The sequence below is a fragment of the Cryptomeria japonica genome, chromosome 1 (genome assembly GCF_030272615.1).
Source record: "Cryptomeria japonica chromosome 1, Sugi_1.0, whole genome shotgun sequence".
NCBI classification, from domain to species: Eukaryota; Viridiplantae; Streptophyta; class Pinopsida; order Cupressales; family Cupressaceae; genus Cryptomeria; species Cryptomeria japonica.
This window is the reverse complement of record NC_081405.1, coordinates 458769111-458788390: the sequence shown is the minus strand read 5'-3', so window position 1 is coordinate 458788390 and position 19280 is coordinate 458769111.

Here is a 19280-nt window from a genome sequence, read left to right as displayed (position 1 = left end):
TCTTGTGAAAAACCTCCTTCTCATATTACTGGTGGTATCATGATTAGGGGACTCTGCTTCCTCTTCTATATATGTTTCCACATCTAATACTTCTCCTTCATTTCTTTCCTCAATAGGTGATAACGAAGGTCTTATTGGTTTTGAATAAGGGAAAATAGGTTTTGATGGGCCCCTCAAACCCATTACAACCAAAAGATCATAAGATTTACATAAAAGCGCAACAAAATGCAAAAGACAACACCAAAGAAAAAGGTCTTATTGTTACTTCAGCTACATTAATGAGGTTGTGAATGATTGATCCTGGTTCTATTTGAGTAATGACAAAGTTTCGATATACAGCCAACAAAAAACATATTCTTCTAAGGATTCTTCATTTAGTTCTTCCCATTTGATGAAAGAGAAAGAGGGTGAATGTTGGACCACTTCTTTGCCTTTGTTCTGATTGATAGGATTTGGTGGTGGCCTCCCAAAGGATTTTGGAGATAAAGGTAGTTGGTCGATAGAAAGTCCCCTTGAATAAGAATATTCCTCACATCCTTTATTATGAATTTGTAGTTAAGCACTAGATGTAGAAGTTGTCCATGTATCTGCAATTGTCAAGGATTTGAGTTGTGACACAAGTGGAGTTGCTTGATTTATCAGAACTTGATTAGCAACAATTACCTTTAGATTGTTACAATACTGAAATAGGTTAGGATTTCCATGTATTGTGATATCAATGCCTTTATATGAGAAATTGACACACTGATGAAATATGGACGGTACTACTTGCATAGCGTGTATCTAGGGGACTCACAATAGCATGTTATATCCCAATTCTTTGTCCAAGACTTGAAATTTAGTCTTGGTGGTAATAGGTCCAACTTGCACTAGCAAAGTGGCCACACCCTTTGATGGGCACTCCTCGTCATCATAAGATTTTATGTTTATCTTTTTATTGGGATCAATGTGGAGTTCTAAATACCCCAAAGCTTTGACAAAGTTTAGGGTGCATATGTTTAAACTAGCTCCACCATCTATCAACACTCTCTTGATTTTATTCTTGTGCATAAAGACTTCTAGATGTAATGGGTCATTATGTGACAGTCTCTCTGTTGGAATATCTCTCTCTGTAAAAGCAACACAGGGAGCCACAACTAAAATCCCAACAATATCTTGAAAGATATTCTCATCAATGTCCCTTGAAACCAAAGATTCACAAAGGGATTTCTCCAGGATAGCTCTATGGGCTAGAGAAATGTGTAGCGATTCAAAAATAGATATATGTGTGGGGGTTTTCTTCATCTACTCAATAACATTGTAGCTCCCCATAGGTGGAGGAGGATTAGAAGGAACCCCTTGAAGTGTGACCTTTGAACATCGAATGACTAATGCATAATTAGTATACTTGGGTTTGACAATGATGATTGCAACTATTCATGTGCCTAGTTGATGACATTAATTGTGTAATCATAGGAGACTAGCATAATTTGCATTGTTATCTTGTGGGACCAAACTCAAGGCCTTCCCTTTATCACGCTTGACAAATGGGTCATTAAAAATGACATGATCTATATTAGAATACCCTTTAGTGTTATCCACAATTATATCTCCTTGATCAATAAGATCAGTGCAATCACGGTGAGGAGGATCCTCAAGGAGAACAATCTGGATTGTGTAGCAAGAGTTACACAGTTGAAACAACTCAAAGTGATGGAGGCAATGCAAAAAAAAACTATATTAATTCATGAAAATCAATTACAATCTATCATAAACATGCAGGCTTACAAGATTCGTCTCATTGGCCTAGATACATACATGCTCAATCATAGTATCAGTCATATTCGAACCTCTTAATCTTAAGATATATCTCCCTATGTTCTCATTGATCCCTTCTAATGCTCAATTACATTGATTTATATGGTCAAGAGGGATTCATGTCGGCCCAAGAAGAATCAATCACCGATGAACAAGATGAAACATTTAAACAACAAGGTTAGCCTCCGCCAAAGAGAATCCTCAAAAAAATCCAAAGGATTAAGTGCAAACCAAAAGTAAGGTTGGCCACATGCCAAGGAATGTCAAGAACCATGAACTGAAGCTACGCAAGTTATGGATATGATCTGCAAGCTTTGCCAATAGCCAAAATAGGTCGAAGCGGTTCTAGTGTTCGAAGACAAAAAACTGTTTTGAATTTCGGAAGCGATAACTTGTTGGGAAAAGATCCAAACATCCTACAGACTTAGGATAAGGCAAATGAACATGTCCACAAAAAAAATCCAACTCCACAAGATCTGGTGATCAAATGCAAAGAAACAAATAATGAAATGTTGAAACTACAAAATAGGAACAAACTGAAAAGAAAATGTTTTTGGTTGATTCAAGATTGCCAAGATCCAAGGATGCTCCTGCATCAAAGATCTTGAATCATATTCTTGAGCTTGTAACAACTAGATGTCTTATGACCCTTAGTCTGATGGTAATCACATAAGTCATTGTCATTCCACTAGGCTAGTTTGAAGGGACTCAGTTCATATGATTTCACCTTTGGAAGAGTTATCACATTATTCTAGACCAATTTCTTGAGGGTTGATTCTATAGGCTCTCCAAGTGGTGTATAATTTTGTTTAGGCACATTATTCCTTGGAGGTTAGGGATTGGTGGATTATACTACATTCATGGAACTTATATTGTTTTCTTGAGGTTGATTCTTGTTTTGAATGAAAGGATTGGTAGGTCCTTGTAAAGAAATCACTTGTTGATCTCTGTTCACCACTCATGTGTCAACAACTCCATCACCTATCACATTCTTGTTCTTGACCAAAATTTAGATCTATCATTGCTAGTAATACCCTCCTTGTTAATCTTCAAAATTCCTTCCTCAATGAGACACTTTTCAAATTTCAATCCCTTCTCAATAGTTTGATGGAAGAAACTTAGACATTACATTTGTAATGGGTACTTGATTTAAGGGACTAGACTCTCCATAAATATGTCTGCTTGCTCCTTTTTTGGAATGTGACAAGAACATCATCGAGCAAGAGAGCACCAACATTGCATAAAAGAGGCAAAAGATTCACCTTCCCTTTGTTTTGTATCACATAAGTCCATTTGTGTGACAGGATTGTCTATATTATATGAAAAGTTTGTGATGAATTGTTCTACCAATTGTCTCCATGAAGTTATCATCAGGAATAAGTGTGAAAACCATTCTAGAGATTGACCTCTAAGAATTTTAGGGAACAGGTACATCAAATATGTGTCCTCATCTGCTACTTCCATGTGGGTAGTAAAGAATTGTCTGATATGATCTCTTGGGTCTCCTTTTACCCTATATTTCTCAAATTTTGGTGTTTCAAAGTACAAGGGGAATGGTGACATATACAATGTTCGATCAAATGGGTATAGACAGAGATCTTCCATGGTGTAACTCTTTTTTTCATTTCTAGTTTGAAGATTAGTCATTTGTGTCTACAAATTTTGAACTTGTTGAGCAAGAATGCCTATTTGGGTTAAGGGTACATTTGATATATAGGTGTTCCCAACAAATGGATTCATGTTTGTATATGCCACAGGTTGTTGGAATGTTGACCAGATATAAAGAGGTGCATTATTGGTCCCACTCGGTGTAGAAAAGTAGGCAAAGTGTGTACTGACATTAGGTTGAGTTCATCCAAAGGGATTAGTGGGACCTTGATTTAGGTTTTGATGACTATAGGTTGATCCCATATATATTGCACCAGAGGTTGCATGGTTGTTGTTGGAGCCAAAATTTGAGAAATACTGGCCAAACTCTGAGCTAAAGTGTTTGATACGTTGGTTGTTGTTTGTGAAGAAATACTGGCATGTGTTTTTGATGTAATGTTTGCACTTGAAGATGTCATGCCAGAATGTGAGCTCATTGTTGAATCCATAGTGGCTTGTGTTGATGTTGTCTGCGTGTTTTGTATTGTATTTTGGGTAGAGATGTAAGACACAACATGTGTTTGTGTATGTTGAATAGATTATCCTAATGTTGGATTTGTGTTTTGATTGAGTGTGGTGATTGGTGGTAAGATTGTTGCAACATCAACACCAGGTGGTAGTTTAGCTCTGTTTTGCAAAAAATAATGAAAGGTATTTGTCTTTGTCATAATTGAGAAGAGCTTTGAGGATTGTGAGAACTTGTGGATCTTTTGTGCAGGCTTAAGGTCTTCAATCATCAAGTTATGTTGAATCTCATCTAGGGATCACATTTTATTCTTATTTGTTGGAAATGGTGCACCCCTTCACAATTGTGTGTGTGTGTAAGCTGTCAAGTTCATGTTGCTAGTAGGATTGAATGTAGGGTCAGTGTTTGGGTCCAATTTGACTCCTAGCTCTTTGTGATCGAGTGACAGGCATAAGGACCCCTAAGACAACTCAAGGATGCGATGCAGACTCTGTGATGGGTTATGACACTCTAAGTACTTGAATGCAAGAATCTAATATTGATGATGGACTAAGTATGCGAGCTAACTAGAAACTCTATTGAGGATTCAGATCAAGAGGTTGTTGTTGAAGCTTGAGTCTTTCGAGTCTCTGATGAAGGATTTATCTCTCAGCTTTAGCCTCAATGCAATGGGATTTTCTTATTTCCTCATCTAGAACAAAAGTGATTCATATGCACTGGGCTGCACTCTTTTTCAACCTCCAAGCAAGATTATTAAAACCTAAGATAATGTTTTCTGGATGGTCGTTGGGCCCTAAATTAGGTTGCAAAATCAAGAAGATACCTTCACCAAGTAACACCATCTTGACACATGTTGTAAGAATTATAAATGAATTGGGCATGACTTCTAGGATGAATATGCATACACTAATGAGGGTAAAACCAAAGACCAGGTTGGTGACACTACACAAAGAGTATTGGGGATTGTTTTGATCTGACTGAGATTATGATTGAGGGTACCCTACACTAGACTTATGAGGAAGGGACAAATGATTGGATGATGATTAGTTGACAATAATAGCTCTCTATATTCTCAATGATTATTTGGACAAGTGTTTGAACCTAATTCTGAGATAATGTAGATGTAGAATGAGGACTATTTAAGGATATCCAACCTATGGGAACCTAAAGATTCTGAACAGACTTTCAATCACAAAAAGGAAGGGAGATAGTATGAAGTTTTAGAGTTAACCTGACGATTTTTTTGATCGAGCACCTAATTTTATGCAAGACGAATGTGAAATGATAGACTGATAAATGTAAAATTTTTACAGGACAAATGCAAAACACTAGCAAGACAAATGCAAAATGCCAATTTTACAAATGCAAAAACCTAATTGACCTAATGTGAAATTCTAAGTTTTTCTATTTTCAATTTCTAAAAAATGTTGAAATGTTCCTAAAATTTTTATAATGTTTCAGTGAGGTGTAACATTGTAGACACTCAAAAGTTAATATGGTTGAAATAACATGCATAGTCAAGCATGAATCCTAGGTTGGCTAAGACAATATTTGTTAGGTTCCCACTACGGATAAATCTAAGCCACACTTATTCAGAGCGGATAACTTAGAATTTTGGTATTATTGGCTCCCCCACCACGATACTCACTTCTTGAGCATACTAAACTTCAAATTCTGAAAGACCCAAAGATCTAGAGGAACTTTCTATCTCTACTTTGAACTACGAGAGTGTGGGATGGTTTTAGAGGTCCAACCTTCCGTGCTAGCAAATAGAAGGATTTTGGCTACTAAAAAAATTGGTTCATAGTAAGGGCATCTGTTTAGGTGGCCATACATGCGGTATTTTGCTCAATTAAGAGGTCTCCTAGCCCTTGTGGGTTTTTATGCATCACTGTGTAGTTTACACATCACACAAATACTAAGGGAGACATATGTCGGTATGACACATCTGCACTTGTCGTTTATGACTTTCATCATAAACACATTTTTTTATAGTGGCTTAGAAGAAGCTTGGCTTTAGCTTGTTACCACTTGGTTCATTCCCTCACAGCCTATCCTTAAGGGATTCTCGGGAGGCAGACCCTCTAAAGGTTAAACATAAATGAGCCCAACACTCCAAATAGAGAAAACACTTGTTAATTTAAAGCACCAAAACCAAATGTGAGCTAATCTAGAAAATCATAGACACTTTCCTACTCTACCCTGCAAGCAAATGATTAGTAGTTTTATTGTTTTACCTTCGACCATTTGAAACCACCTTTGCTAATTGTCACACACTACAGACAGAAGGTTAATAGCACAAAGAAAAAACTAGAAACAAAAATGATTAGAAAAAAACATTTGAATGTGAAAGCCCAACCCTACAAATGTCAAACAGAAAACAATGAAAGAGACACAAGAAATCAACGAATGTGACCGACCAAAAAGAAAAAAGTGTAGCACATGTTAGACACATGCAATAGAAGAACGAAACGAATGTGACACAAAAATTACCCCAATGCAAAATTTTGCAAAGTCAAATGCGAAATCCTAGGTGCTAATGCAAAATTTCATATGGCAATCTGCAAAGCAAAAAAGAATTTCAATTGAAATCAAAAGATTTGCTCATTCACATCGGGTTCACCAAATGTTTTACAAGGGAATTTAGCATAATTAATCAGATTACCGGATTAACCACAATAATCCAATCTAGTTAACAAATCCATAAACACAATGAATTTTTATCTAAATCAATAAAGCATGAAAATAAATCAATTAAAAACTCCCTTATTGAATCGATATATCGCTTCCATTGCTCTTCTCAATTCTCCTAGTAAGATGGCTCTCAGAGTCGCACTTGAAAATCTACATTAAGACAACAGAAGAAATTCGAAGATAGTGGTTGTTGAAAATAGGAGAATGATGTTGAATTTATAGAATTTGGAAGGAAAAATGAATGGTCAAGATTGATATGCAAACTGAATGGGTCAATGGTTGTGATTAATTGAGAGAAAATTGATTGAGAGTTAAATTGCAGTGAGTTGATTGGATGAACTTGTTAAAAAAAATGATTGAGAGTTAGAAAGGTGATTGAGGAAGCTGAGTTAATTAGTGAGTTAACTGAATTAATTAATTAGTGAGAAAAGGTGATTGATAGTTGAACTTAGGGGTGAGTGTTAGTTAGAAATTAAGCATGTGTTGTAGGATTTTGGCATGAAATTGCATTTGAATTTGAATTTGATTTAAAATTTGATTTTTGAAAATGTCAAATGACATGCACATGAAATGAAATTAGCTAGAAATTAGAATTTGGGAATTTTGAATTTTGAACTAAGAGACAAATTAAATTAAATTAATTTGAGAAATTTATTTAATTTGGAAGACATAGTTAGCTAATTGTAGTCACATAAATCTGTCCACTTAATTAAATGAATACTTAGTATTTATTTGATTATTTAACCATCAATTAATAATTAATTAAATTAATATTTAATTAATTCATCTTAACCCTCTTCTCCTATTAATTAAATAAATTATTCAATTTATTTGATTTAATTCACTTAACCAAATTCAGACCATTAATTAAATAAATAAATCATATTTATTTAATTAAATATTCTCTCACATTTAAATAAATTAATATTTATTTAAATCCCCCAAAATCCCACCTCTCACATTTAAATAAATTAACATTTATTTAAATCACCTTTATCCTCCACCCACTTGCATTTTCCTACAAAAGCAAGTTGCACAATTATTTTAAATAAATAATTTATTTAAATCACCTTTATCCTCCACCCACTTGTATTTTCCTACAAAAGCAAGTTGCACAACTATTTTAAATAAATTATTTATTTAAAATCCTATTTATCCTCACCCACTTGAAACCTTTAATGGTTTCCCTTAAAGTATTCAAACTTGATGGCTTTAAAGTCTTCAAACTTGATGGCTTCCTTCTATAGTCTTCTTAAAGACTTTAATGGTTTTCCTTAAAGTCTTCAAGCCTTTAATGGTTTCCCTCAAAGTCTTCAAGCATTTTAAATGCTTTATCTTCTTTTTCTCATTTAAATAAATTAATATTTATTTAAATATTTATCCAAATTCAACTTACACCATTTAATTGAAATAAATGATTTTATTTTAATTGAAAATACCAAAATTTCTCCCACTTGCATTTTCCTACAAAATCCACTTGTATGCCTAAACCCCTTCTAGATTCTTCTAAACCCTTCCTAATTAGCCTAATCCATCCCCTAAATATTGTCACATTCCTAAGCAAATTGGAGTCACTTCTCAAAGACTCCAAAGTCTTTGAAAAGCAATTAATGCTTTGTGTGTTCAACAAATTAACCCTCAAAGTCTTGGATAACCTTTGAAAGCTTCCAACCTTCAACCACTAAATGGCTCAAAGTCTTTGATAACCATTGAAGGCTTTCAACCTTCAACCACTTAATCCCCAAAGTCTCCAATAACCATTAATGGTTAATTCAACTCTCCCACATGGTTAAAACATTTGTTTTGACTCAACCTCTACCCAACCCAAAGGTCTCATCAAGCCTTTAATGCTTTGACCATGATTATCTCTTAATCATTTGCACAAAGGTTTATCCTTGCATTAACTCCTAATCCAGTGGGTAATCTTAATTTAGACTTGACCCTTACCTTCTAGATAACCATGAGGTCTTCTCAGTCCTTTAATGCCTCCAACCTCTTCTCTCAACCCAATCCTATGTTGACACTTGTCACCATTTTATTGGTGCCAATTGTGCACATGGATCCCCAACTTTCAAACTTGGCCCTTGATTAAACCATTCAATCTTAACCCTTCATTTCCCCATTTCTTCTATAAATAGAACCCTTCTCCTCAAGCAAAAAGAAGCATTTTAGAGTATTGTTGTTATACTGGCATTAGCATAGAGCTTTTTCATAGCATCACTATCTACTCTAGCATAGTATTTAGCTTTTCATTTCATATTTGAAGCTTAGTATTAAATCTCAATCCTCCATAAGCATCCATAGTGCAAAAAGCTGCTGAGAGCTACACTCATTTGGGACTTGGAGAGGAGAGGAACAAGGGAGGAGCAACTATGAGCATCTTGATTAGCTATTTCATTTTATGTTTATATGCTTTCTATTTCATGCTTAATATCTCTCTTGATATGCCTGTTTAGGATAATCTTTTGTTGCTAACACTAACGTTTGTTTCTTGTGCTCTTGTGTGTGTTGCCATCAAACAGATTTTCTAATCCTTTTTGCAGAGCATCATTTGGTGAACCTGACGTGAATCGAACAGGATCTTATTGACCGAGGAGAAATTGAAATTGAAGGACATGACCCAAAAACGACCAATAATGATCATCAGATGTTCAAAAATCCACTTCCATCACAAGATCAAAGGGGTCCTTCCACTTCCAGACGAGGTCCTGATACCACTGATTATACGCAGGCTGCGTATAACTATACTGTAAATCACCTGTATAATGCCAGTGAACAAATTGCAACTATCACCTTCAAAAATCCCACCTCAAATTGCAATGTTGTTACGCGTCGCAGCAAAGTTACCATCAAGGCAGCTCCACAAGGCACCACCTCCATCCCAAAGCAGTACAATCTTGTGGAACAATTAGACAAAACCCCTGCACTTATATCCATTTTGGAGCTTTTGCGTCTATCACCCTCTCATAAAACAATCTTGGATCAAGCACTCCAAGAGGCGTCAGTCCCTGCAAACCTGAACACGGACCAATTTCAAGCCATGGTTGGAAATCTAAAGTCATCACCTTGTCTCACTTTTTCTGAAAGCGACAACTCTTCTTTCCAACAACCTCATAACGCCTCACTCCACATTGAAGGCTTTGTCAACCAACACAGGATCAAGCGAGTCTTGATCGATAATGGAGCAGGCCTAAACATTTGCACACTTCAGTTGGTCACAGCATTGGGATATGCAATAGAATCAGTGGATCCTCGTAAGAAGATCACCATCAAAGCCTATGATGATGCAGAGCGTTCATCCAAAGGAGCTGTGGTACTACCAATCCGAGTGGGCCCTGTGGTAAAGCATATCATTTGTCAGGTTCTGGACCTTCCTCTGCCATATAATCTATTATTAGGGAGACCTTGGATACATGCCATGCAAGCTGTTCCATCTACCTACCATCAATGTATCAAGTTCCCACATAACGGGGTCGAGATCACAATCCTGGGAGATGCAAATCCCTTTGCATTTTGCCATAATATCAGCCATCAACCAGAGATTACCGTTCCTAATAATAGAGAAGCCATTTCCTCCACATCATATATAAATCCCGCCTCTCTTGCCAGTTCGAACACCCCTATGCCCAAGCAAGAAAAGCTTAAAATGAAAGTCGCAGAGGAAGGTCCTGGAGAATACAACTTGAGTCAGCTCTTTTGTGTGGGACAAATGCCCACTTAGAACACATGGTAAACCACAGCAGTTGCTCCAGCAACCACTAATCACGCCACCATGTGCCTTAACGCCTTTCATCCTTGGAAAGAGTCAAGAGGAAGAAACACAAGATGAGGACCTGGCGGACTGGATCTATAAAGATCCCATCACCACTGACAAACCGCAAGTTACACTTCCTACGGAACAATATGGCAAAGGCCTCCTCATTATGCAAAGAATGGGATATGATGGTCAGAGTGCTTTGGGATACTGCAAACAAGGACGACACGAACCTCTACTACCAGAATTCAAGCCCAAAGGTAATACAGGCCTTGGCTTTGAAAAAGAGATCCTTCCTAAACTCAGATTCAAAGGAAAACCCAGCAAACCATTTTGCCCACCTACTGCAAAGAGGATACCTTTCATAATCAAAGCACCATCAAGCACTATCCCCACTGCCCCCTCAAGGCTCACAACTCCACCATCACCAATGTCACTCATCCCATCAAACGAACCAGTAATCCTATCAGCAACACCATTTGTAGCAGCAACTATATTGGAACCCGCAGCAGCATCTATGGCACCAGTAGTTCCAGCAGAAGCCACTGAGTCACCATTACCGATACTTCCAGTGACAAATCCATTAAACCCCATCACAATTCCTGCAGCACCGATCACTACAAGGATACATAAACCAATCACACCTGCCGTGTTTAACTCCAAAGACATCCCAGTATGGTATAGCAATCGGATGCTAGAGAGTGATTCAGAGACCGACTCACATGAGTGGGAATTCGATTCAGTGCAACTTAACACTTCAGATGAGGAAGACACATCACCACCTCCACCCCGCAAAGACATCCCTGTTTACGGAGAAGCACAGATAAAGACCACTTGGGTACCTGAGCTAGAAACATCTTCCACAGACCCTACGTCTCATCCTACGCCTGATTCTGACAGGGAGAGTACCATCAACGACCTTCACCACACTGTCTTAACCCTCACTGATACATCTCCCGCACTTAACTTAATCGATGAAGTAATGCCCATTATCCACCCTGAACTCATCGAATGGAACCAACCAAATCCCCCATGTCTTGACCTCTTCCAAAATGATGAGGCTATCATTGAATTTTTGGAATTAAGGGATAATCTACCAAGCGGGGATCACAAAGCTGGATTCGCCATTGAACTTAATAGCGCAGCATACTTCGGGGCGGATGCCAAACCCTTCAGCTGCAAAAATATAACATTAAAACATGGATCTTCTAGTGAAAACCACACTGTGGCACTGTTTGATCCAACAAAAGTAAAAAGAAAGAGCGTATCCAACGGTGAAAACCTCTCTGAGGCGCCTGAGGATGAAGGGTTTGACATTCTCCCTGCTAATACACAACAGGAACGATCAACGATCCTCATTGAGGAGACCAAAGAATACAATGTGGGGACTCCTGAAAACCCTCATATCATACATCTGGCATCTCTTCTCACTCCAGAGGAACAACCTCAATTTATAGAGTTCTTCCAACAGCGTCAGATCAACTTTGCATGGTCATATGCAGACATGCCTGGGCTTGATCCTGATTTAGTCATGCATCATCTCACAGTAGCAAAAGGAGCCAAACCTGTCAAGCAGAAGCTTCGTAAGATGCATCCTCAGATTGCCGTGCTAGTCAAAACAGAACTCAAGAAACTCCTGGATGTTGGTTTCATTAGACCAATTGATTATGCAGAATGGATCTCCAACATTGTACTAGTTGGCAAACCAAAAGGGGGCATCCGCATTTGTACAGACTTCAGAGATCTGAATAAGGCATGTCCTAAGGATGACTTCCCTCTACCAAATATCGACATCATAGTAGATTTGACAGCAGGACATGCCATGCTTTCACTCAGGGATGGCTTTTCAGGATACAATCAAATAAAGATCGCACCAGAGGACCAACATAAGACAGCCTTCACATGTCCATGGGGCACATATTGCTGGAATGTAATGCCTTTTGGTCTAAAAAATGCAGGAGCGACTTATCAAAGAGCAATGACTACCATCTTCCATGACATGATGCATACTATGATGGAAGATTATGTGGATGATTTACTAGCAAAATCACTTACTAGAGAAGGACATCTTCACATCTTTGATAAAATCTTTGATAGACTGGAACAATACCATGTTCGACTCAACCCAAAGAAATGTGTCTTCGGAGTGACCTCCGGGAAGCTTCTAGGATACATTGTCTCAAGAAAAGGCATTGAGGTCGATCCAGCAAAGGTTAAGGCAATCATGGACATGCCACCTCCAAAGAATATCAGTCAGCTAAGAACACTACAAGGACGGCTTCAATCCATCCGCAGATTCATTGCACAATTGGCTGATAAGTGTCACCCATTCACACACCTGCTACACAAGAACATACGCTTCCAATGGGATGACAGATGCCAGCAAGCATTTCAGGCACTTAAAGACTATCTCATGAATCCACCCTTGTTGACGCCACCAGATCCAAGTAGACCGTTGTTACTTTATATCTCAGCAACAAGTACAGCACTGGGTGTGCTACTGGCACAACATAATGAAGAAGGTAAAGAGTGTGCTGTTTACTACATCTCTCGCACATTGGTTGGCTATGAACTCAATTACACACCTATTGAACGAGCTTGCCTAGCAGTAATCCTGGCAGCCACTAAATTGCGGCACTATCTGTTAACACACAAGGTACAACTCATCGCAAAAATTGATCCACTCAAGTATTTACTCAGCAAAGCAGCATTGACAGGTCGCTTAGCCAAATGGGTGATGATTCTAAGTGAATTTGATATTGAGTATGTGGACCGTAAGGCTATCAAAGGGCAAGTTATTGCAGATCAGTTGGCCGATGCACCTCTCATAGGCGATCATCCTCTCATTTCCAATTTTCCAGATGAAGAGATATTCATGATCACAGAAGTACAACCATGGAAACTATATTTTGATGGTTCATACACTAGGCACGGCTCGGGGGCAGGCATTCTGTTTATCACACCTCAAGGTGATAGCATCCCGAAGTCTTACAGGCTCACATTTCCATGCACAAACAACATAGCAGAGTATGAGGCCTTGATCACAGGACTCAGATTATCCATACAATGGAAATTAAAAGAACTGCAAGTATATGGCGATTCCCAACTAGTCATTCGACAAGCAACAGATGAGTATCAGACCAAAGATGATAAACTCATGCCATATAAGCAAATGGTGGACACTCTAAAGACATCATTTACTACTATCACTTTTGAGCAGATACCAAGAGATCAGAATCGAGCTGCTGACGCTATGGCTACCATCGCATCTCTCCTAGATCTTCCACAAAATTCAACACGCTACGAGTTCTTGGTAGAACAGCTTTGGATCCCCGCTTATGATATCCCCGAATCTGAAATGATATGTCGCCTTGTTGGTTCCGAATCCCCATGGTACGGTGAGTTCTACACCTATCTTCGCGATCATACCCTTCCTCCCAACCAATCAAATAACCAACGTAAAACCTTCATTCGCCAAACTGCTCGATATACCATTATTGCTGAAACCCTATACCGACGTAGTCTTGATGGTACTCTCCTTCGATGTCTGGAACAAGATGAGATAACAAAGGCTTTGGAAGAGGTACATGAAGGAATTTGCGGGACTCACTCAAGTGGTCCGTCACTAGCCAAGAAACTCATGCGAGCTGGATACTATTGGCCATCTATGGAAAAGGATTCCTACTACTTTGTCAGGAAATGCAAGAAATGTCAAGTTCATGGCGACCTGATACATGCACCAGCACAGGAACTACAACCAATCACAACACCATGGCCTTTTTGTCAATGGGGCCTTGACCTTGTGGGTAAAATCCATCCATCTTCATCCAATGGCCATAAATTCATTATTACCGCCACCGAATATTTCACAAAGTGGATCGAAGCTGTTCCACTTACCCAAGCCACTGGCAAGCAAATCGCCTCATTCATCCTCAATTACATCATCTGCCGGTATGGTGTACCCATGTCCATTGTCACAGATAACGGTCTTCCTTTCAAAAATCAGGATGTTCGTGAGCTTTGTGAGAAATTTCATATCCAACACCGCTTTTCCACTCCCTATTACCCACAAGGCAATGGTCAGGCCGAAGCATCCAATAAAAACATATTGAGGATCCTAAAGAAGACAGTCAATGATGCCGGTCGTGATTGGCATGTTCAATTGAATCCAGCGCTATGGGCATATCGAACTAGCATTCGGACCCCTACAGGTGCAACTCCTTATTCATTGGTCTATGGTGCTGAAGCTATCTTACCTATTGAGGTCGAGATACCATCCTTACGAGTTTCATTGCACAATCTCATCGATGATGAAGCATACAGAGTATCTCGTCTTCAGGACTTAGAGTTACTAGATGAGAAGCGACAAGCTGCATACAATCACCTCAAAGCCTATCAGCAGCGCATGAGTAGAAGCTACAATCACCGAGTTAGATCTCGTACATTTGAGGTAGGTGATCTTGTTCTTCGAGAAAATCCTCGCAACCAACCAAACAGAGAACATCAAGGCAAGTTTGAATCAAACTGGTTGGGCCCATATGTTGTCACTGCTGTATTTGGGTCCGGGGCATATCAGTTGGCTACATCAGACGGAGAACCACTCGCAGATCCAATCAATAGCATGCACCTCAAACGGTTTTATACCTAAGCTGTACAGAGCATCCGGGTCCCCTGCATACTAGAAAAATACCAAAAACATTCAGAAAATGTCCTGAAGAAAATACAAAAACATTCAAAAAAAGTAAAGAAAAATCATGCATCCAAACGGTGAACAACCACTCCAGTGGCACCTTGGGTAAGTACGATGGCGAAAACCTGGCAAACAGGCGCCACTCGTAAAGGCAATGGCTCCAGTATCTTTCAGGCTCATTGCGATCACATTCATACATACACACATCCATCCATCTAACCATGGCTTGTTATTTGATCTGTCATCCAAGAAAGTACTTCATGCGTCTAGCATCCCGCTTTTTCATAAATCATGTCCAACTTGGGGGCAATGCCCTTACAATCTAGATGATGGAAGTGGATTCTACATTACTGGTGATTCATTGGCAAAAACATTCAAAAATGTCTCGCAAAATACAAAAACATTCAAAAATGTCTCGCAAAATACAAAAACATTCAAAAATGTCTCGCAAAATCCAAAAACATTCAAAAATGACTCACAAAATCCAAAAACATTCAAAAACTATTACACAAAATCCAAAAACATTGAAAAACCCATCGAAAATCACACCAAAACATGGCAACACCTTGTACATATTCATTCAAGCAGATGCAAAACCAACATTAACACAGTACTCACACAATGACCATTTATCAATCGACCACACAATCCACATCCAACAAATCAGAAACTGTCTTTAAAAACAAGGATGCATCCTTCCTTACCAAAACAAAGACAAAAGTGACGTTTTCTTTGACAAGAAAATTATGTTAAGCTATCAAATGCTTGGTTGATTCGTGAGTAATTCATTTGTTTATCTGTATCGGGATCTTTCAGCATTGTTTTGTATCATTTGCGCATTATTTCCGATGAAGTTCTGGGGCATGTACTAATGGTGTCTACGTGGGAAGTTCACCAAGCTACGTGATCTTATGCCAAATGCAGTCATAGATCACTACGGCTTGCTGACTACAGCGTATATCTCGACCATATGAGCATGAACCATTACCAAGGATCCATATTCTTTATTCTTTATGTATATATTGTTTGTTTGCAGGTACAATGCTTTTTCTTTGGTTCCTCCTACCTCATCCAAACTGGATAAAGGTTTTATCTCTTATTACGGTATGCACTTGTCTCAGGATATGATCAGTCTAAGATCAAGGAGGACGATCCAAGTCATGCATGAAAGGAGATAATCCTTGTCTGTTCCGCAAGCAATACTCAGGTCAACTTGATCCATTATATCAAGTTGCTTGTATTAACTTGCTATATCAAAATCCATGTAAGAAATACTCTGGTCATCTTGAATCTTTATGTCAAGTTGCTTGTATTTTCTTACAACATTTTAAAGCTCAATGATGAAAAATAAAGCACCATGGATCGTCATTCCATCTCATCTGTATATATTGCATTTCGTTGCATTCCATCCATCCATACATTCATAATAGCTGCATATCATGCATACGTAGTCATAATAATGCATACTCTATTTTACTCATCTTCTTCCATAGGACTCGATCCTAGTCCTCCATATCTTCTATCTAACATCAAATCCCCCCTCACCCTCCCTATCTTGATCGTCAACATCATCCTAATCCCTTCATCACTTCCCATCCTCACTCATCCACAAAATTAAGCCAGTTACTCTATCTACATAGATACATCGACTCCCACACACCTAGACTATCAACAGATACTCTGATCAAGTATCTTCGGGTCTCAACAGGTAATCGATCATGGTAATCCTAGACTACATCAGGCATTTATCATAATGACCTAGTCTCAACGGGACTGCCATGATTCCCCACAGCCATCCATCACATGCACACACTATCAATTGATCAACCAATCAAACACAATCCAATGGACAATTACATCAATTGTCTACGTCTCAACGAGTATTTTGCTTCATATACCTTGACTTCATCGGACAATTACATCAATTGTCTAAGTCACCATCAGGTCACTTTGATTCACTTACTCAGACTTTATCATGTTCAAGCGACCAACTGACATCAACTGTCACGCTTTGACTTGACCGGGGCAATTAAACCGATTGCACCAGATTGTCCAACCAATTTTGATCAATTGTATAGCATCAATCCAAACCCCACACTACATCTGCTATGTATCTCTTGCATGACCTCAGGGTACCCACTAGCTTGTTGTTTCTTCATATTCACTCCATTTTCTCCCATTCTTTCATCATTAGTTCTAATTTCTTCTATTCTACATCCCCTCCACTTTTCATTCTTTTTCGAGAGATCGCCCGATTTTTCAAAACAAAATTTGGCCCATCTCTCGAGGGGGCATACCACCCATTAAATTTACATTTTATGGGGCATTTCTTCACACCTATTTTTCTTTCTTTGAAACGACGCGATAAACCGCACCGTCTCAAAGAGGGGCAAATGTAGTCACATAAATCTGTCCACTTAATTAAATGAATACTTAGTATTTATTTGATTATTTAACCATCAATTAATAATTAATTAAATTAATATTTAATTAATTCATCTTAACCCTCTTCTCCTATTAATTAAATAAATTATTCAATTTATTTGATTTAATTCACTTAACCAAATTCAGACCATTAATTAAATAAATAAATCATATTTATTTAATTAAATATTCTCTCACATTTAAATAAATTAATATTTATTTAAATCCCCCAAAATCCCACCTCTCACATTTAAATAAATTAACATTTATTTAAATCACCTTTATCCTCCACCCACTTGCATTTTCCTACAAAAGCAAGTTGCACAATTATTTTAAATAAATAATTTATTTAAATCACCTTTATCCTCCACCCACTTGTATTTTCCTACAAAAGCAAGTTGCACAACTATTTTAAATAAATTATTTATTTAAAATCCTATTTATCCTCACCCACTTGAAACCTTTAATGGTTTCCCTTAAAGTATTCAAACTTGATGGCTTTAAAGTCTTCAAACTTGATGGCTTCCTTCTATAGTCTTCTTAAAGACTTTAATGGTTTTCCTTAAAGTCTTCAAGCCTTTAATGGTTTCCCTCAAAGTCTTCAAGCATTTTAAATGCTTTATCTTCTTTTTCTCATTTAAATAAATTAATATTTATTTAAATATTTATCCAAATTCAACTTACACCATTTAATTGAAATAAATGATTTTATTTTAATTGAAAATACCAAAATTTCTCCCACTTGCATTTTCCTACAAAATCCACTTGTATGCCTAAACCCCTTCTAGATTCTTCTAAACCCTTCCTAATTAGCCTAATCCATCCCCTAAATATTGTCACATTCCTAAGCAAATTGGAGTCACTTCTCAAAGACTCCAAAGTCTTTGAAAAGCAATTAATGCTTTGTGTGTTCAACAAATTAACCCTCAAAGTCTTGGATAACCTTTGAAAGCTTCCAACCTTCAACCACTAAATGGCTCAAAGTCTTTGATAATCATTGAAGGCTTTCAACCTTCAACCACTTAATCCCCAAAGTCTCCAATAACCATTAATGGTTAATTCAACTCTCCCACATGGTTAAAACATTTGTTTTGACTCAACCTCTACCCAACCCAAAGGTCTCATCAAGCCTTTAATGCTTTGACCATGATTATCTCTTAATCATTTGCACAAAGGTTTATCCTTGCATTAACTCCTAATCCAGTGGGTAATCTTAATTTAGACTTGACCCTTACCTTCTAGATAACCATGAGGTCTTCTCAGTCCTTTAATGCCTCCAACCTCTTCTCTCAACCCAATCCTATGTTGACACTTGTCACCATTTTATTGGTGCCAATTGTGCACATGGATCCCCAACTTTCAAACTTGGCCCTTGATTAAACCATTCAATCTTAACCCTTCATTTCCCCATTTCTTCTATAAATAGAACCCTTCTCCTCAAGCAAAAAGAAGCATTTTAGAGTATTGTTGTTATACTGGCATTAGCATAGAGCTTTTTCATAGCATCACTATCTACTCTAGCATAGTATTTAGCTTTTCATTTCATATTTGAAGCTTAGTATTAAATCTCAATCCTCCATAAGCATCCATAGTGCAAAAAGCTGCTGAGAGCTACACTCATTTGGGACTTGGAGAGGAGAGGAACAAGGGAGGAGCAACTATGAGCATCTTGATTAGCTATTTCATTTTATGTTTATATGCTTTCTATTTCATGCTTAATATCTCTCTTGATATGCCTGTTTAGGATAATCTTTTGTTGCTAACACTAACGTTTGTTTCTTGTGCTCTTGTGTGTGTTGCCATCAAAC